Below are 4791 nucleotides of genomic sequence, written 5' to 3'. Positions count from 1 at the left end.
AAAAAAAAAAAAAAAAAAAAAAAAAAAAAAAAAAAAAAAAAACCCACTTGGAGATGGAATCCAAGGCAAGAAACTTCCGAGTTTCGACAATGAACAAGAACTTTTTGTTTCGATTTTATCTGGATCTAGAATTTTGATAGATCAAATTTTTGAAGTAGGTAAGTAAAAGAAGATTCACATAGGTTTCTTGAAGGTTTTCAACCGACATTGGCCATAGAAATAACTGACATTCACCATATAAATAATTGTGGACCACACATTTATAATTCACGTCAATTATTATCCATCACCTAATGATTTATACGGTGGTGATTGTGAATAACAAACGGTCAACCACACTTATTATTACCTAAAGGTGACTATGATGGTAATCGTGAAATAACTAACGTGTAATTTCCATCAATTAGTAATCGATCACTGAAAGGTTACTACGATGGTAAGCGCAAAATAATTGTAACACCCAAATCCAATAGGTACATACCCGCACTTCTTTAAAGGTTCTAAGATTTTATTGGAGATGGAGAGTGATTTTGAAAGCATTACATGAGGATATTCCGACCAACGGTGGCGCTCACCATGTTTGCAAGGAACTCGGAAAACAGAAGGGAAATGGTAACAACAACATCTAGATTGAAGCAGGTGTGAGGGTCATAATAGTGCATTTGTGTTGGGCCTCGTGCTGGTGTATACCTTGAATTTATTCTTCTATTAATCTTGGGCTCAGTGATGTTGGGCTCAGTCAGGGCATCTGACATTCCTTCCACACTCGGCGCATTTGTCTTTTTGTACTGATTTAATGTATTCAAATTTCAAGATGCTAACACACTATGAATGAAATTGTGAGTTTTCCTTTTGCTAACACACTATGAGCCTATAACCCTTCACTCTCAAGTTCCACTTCCTTTTCAAGGCCCCCGGTACCTGCGGAAGCAAACACACCCTTGCGTCTGCTCCAAAGGGATCATACCCCCACCCTTTGATGTGTCAATTGCCTCCAACAAGCTTACAACCTCATCAACCTCATCCACCTCCAACAAGCAGGATTGTCTTCTTCTTACCGAGGAGGAGTGGTTTGCATGTCTAAAGTTCTGCGACAACTCCAACGAGAACAGCGAATCTTTCGACGGCAAAAACGGTAAGAAGCCATGAAAATCTCGGTGGCACGTGGGGTGGGGCGGGAAAGAAGGGCAGAAGAAAGGAGGAAAGATGGTTGGAGCAAGCCCAGAAGAAGATAAAGCCCATATGGCCCAATCCAAAGTGAAAGATTGATGAACAATTTGTTGAAGCCATAAATTTTTGTTTGGCAGATTTCCCATTTTCAAAACCCTATTTCTCCTCCTATTTTGATGTCACACCATTATAGACGCGTACTTAGCTGCCTCCTTCTCCTTTCACAACAGCACATGGCTCGCATAAAAACAATTGATAGTTCAGTTTAAGCTCACTTTTAACTCCAAATCCATCTATTAACCTTGGGTTAAATTTTTGTTGTTCAATCAAATTAAATTAAATTCTAGTTACTAAAAATATGTTTAATAATTTCAGTTAATAAAAGTAAACTCACCCATCATAATTATGTATTATGTATTTTTTATTTCTTATTTTTTATGGACAACAACATTTGTTTGGCTTTAGAAGAAACAACATTTTCAAACAAAAACATGAAAAACAAACAAAAACATTTAAGTGTAGGAGAGAGGTTTTTAGAACCACCATTAAATGTTATGAATTTAAATTGAAAAGTGAGGTTCCTTTCTACTTTTCTTTCCACTTTTTCTAATTGTTCTTTTTCTGGTTGTTGGCCGAAAGCCGAACACCAATAAACCGAATAAACCGAATTACACAAAGAGACACCAAGTAAACAATAATATTATTGTGTATGGTTAAGGGTAAGAAACAAAGAAGGAACAAGAGATAGCTTGCAGTGGAGAGAAGAAGAGGGCGAAGGTGATGAGATTACCGAGGATTGCAACCATATTGTGAGCACTCACCATGTTGAGGGAGGGAGAAAGAAATTGAAGAACAAAGAGAAAGGGGAAAATAATTGGTATACAAGGGGGAAGCAAGGGGAAGAAAGTGATAGACTTGACTTTTATGTATGTTTGATAGAGACACTCACGAGGGGAAGCAAGGAGGGAAAACAAAAAAACACCATATCCGCACTCATATTTTCACCATAAACAGTATTTTGATCCCCACTTCGTACTCCTTCTCGATGGGAGACCTCACAATTTACCCCTCTCTAGAACCCAACGTGCTTTGAGTGTGCTATCCATAAACTATAATAAACACTAGAGCAGATCAAATGTTTTGAACAACTTTAGATAAAACTCTACATTAAAATTCATATACTCTCTACCAAGCCCGATCAAGAATGCTTTGAGTGTGCTATCCATAAACTATAATAAACACTTGAACATATCAAATATTTTGAACAACTTTAGATAAAACTCTACCAAGCTCGATGAAAACAAATTATATATGAAAAGTAAAATAATTTCAATCCACACAAATATAGAAATTTTGTGTTCCAAAAAAAATTCATTTAAGAATTTATAAAATGAAAGAATATATTTTAAAATTACTCAAATATATATATATAATCTATAAACCGTTTTTGTCTCAAAATAACTTAAGTGTATGTATAAATCATATTCAATTACTTATCATAGATCATATTCTTAAAATTAAAACAAAATTTAATCCGAAGGTTAGCAAATTGACCTAAATTGCGGGAAGAATTGCGGTTTTGTCACCGTTCACGATTATTTCATGGTTATGATGATAGTCACTTTTGGATGATGATAACTAATTAATAGTAGTTGTACATTGGTTATTTTGAAGATTGCTATCATAGTCACCTTAGATTGATAATAAGCAGTTGAAAGTTGGTTTTGACTAATTAGATTAAAGAAAGAAGGGAGGAGAGGTTGTGTTAGCTATTACTATTCCTATCTCTATCTCGCATTTTTTCAAGTCAACTCAACTCGAAGTTCAAGAATCCAAGACAAAAGACGAATGATGTCAATGAGGCCAAGATTACAAGAAGAGCAAATTCAAATGCACGATGTCCACAAAACAGTTTGTCTCCTTCCCATGAACACTTGGAAAAATGTCATTGTTCGGAGCAGTTGTCACCTTCCCAGTCACTTCTTCCAACATTCAAAGTGAGCAAATGGATCCAAATTGCTGAATGAATTGCAAAACAAGTACCGTCGTAGTCGTGACCACCACCACCACCCCCACTTTTTTTCTCTCTCTTCCTTTTCGTTATTTCTCTGTCCATCATTAGATTTGTAGTCTGGAATTGTATAATCCCTCACCATTTTCTCACAACTTTCCTAAAAATTCCACCAAATAACGAGTTTTTGTCTAAATTTTTATCTCGTTGCATGCAGTAACAAAAATCTCTTCCATCGTCTTAAACTCTTTTTAGTAATAAAAAAATAAAAATAAATTAAATTTTTTTTTTTTTTTAAAATTCTTTTAGTAGTATTGAACGGACTCTCACAATAATATGATATTATCCACCTTAAATATAAGTTTTGAGATTTTAAAAGGCCTCGTACTTTTAAAGCAATAGAGATAATATTCATTGATTATAAATCTACGATGAGTGTGTACTTTTATTCAACTTGAGCTGTCGGGGATTTGTTTAGAAACAAAAACTTGCAGGATAAAAGGAGTTTCTCCGGCAAGAGAAAAAACCTGGTTAGTATAAGGAAGCGGGAGAGATGGAAATAATGGAGGTAAGAGGAAAAACCTGGTAAACAGCGTCCCAAATTTGAGCGCCCTACTGTGGGTGTGTGGCGGGAGAAAGCGATCCCACCGACGTAGCAAGAGATAACAAGTTTGAATTGAAGAACAGTGTCATAGTTGGATCAAAAATACAACACCAATATATTTTTGGAGCAATTACTCCACACCAAATTCAATGACCATGATAGGTTATTTTCAACTTAGGTTTTCATTTGTTTATTTAGAAATATTTATGTAGAGACAAGTATAGATACCGGCATGTACACATCATACTTATGACCATAATCGAACGTCTAGAATGGTTTTCCCAAAGCCAATTCCTTCGTTGGGACGAAATCTTGACTTCAAACGGCGGTTTGGATGGATTCCGAGTTTCTCTCTCTAACTCTCTAGCAAAAACCCTAAAAGAACTCTAAAACCCCTTTTGTATTTTTCTCCAGATCTAATCAGGGATTGCATAAGGCATCCAGATTTTGGTCAGAATTGTTGTAAAAATCCCACGAAACATTGAGTTTTTGGTACTTCCGGCAGCGTGGGTTCTTAAAGGGAGTTTCTCCGGCGAGCTTATGCATCTGTAATTCAGTTTTCCAATTTTTTATATAATAAAATTGTTGACTTTCTCTTACAACCATCAATTCAAACCCAGAGGCCAAACAAAAGAACAAGAACATCAATCACAATTCATTAACGATTAAAAAAATCATGCTTTTCAAACCCTAAGCCGCCATCTCATTTCCTTCTCTCTCCTTTTCTTTTTCACACCACCACCGTTGCCGCCACAACCACTACCACCACCACCACCACCTCATTTCCTTCTCCTTTTTTTCTTTTTTCCACCACCACTGGTGCTGCCGCCTCCTCCGCTGCTGCCATCGTCACCGTCACCACCACCACCGTCGCCGCCACCGCCACCCCCACCCCCACCTCATTTCCTTCTCTCTTTTTCTTTTTTCCCTCAACTTGTCCACCACCACCACCACCGCCACCAAAGTTCTCCGTTCCTTTCTCAAATTGGGTTTACAACCACCAATT

Source organism: Cucurbita moschata, unplaced genomic scaffold (genome assembly GCF_002738365.1).
Source record: "Cucurbita moschata cultivar Rifu unplaced genomic scaffold, Cmos_1.0 Cmo_Scf00004, whole genome shotgun sequence".
Classification (NCBI taxonomy): domain Eukaryota; kingdom Viridiplantae; phylum Streptophyta; class Magnoliopsida; order Cucurbitales; family Cucurbitaceae; genus Cucurbita; species Cucurbita moschata.
Note: the sequence above shows the minus strand (reverse complement) of the source record.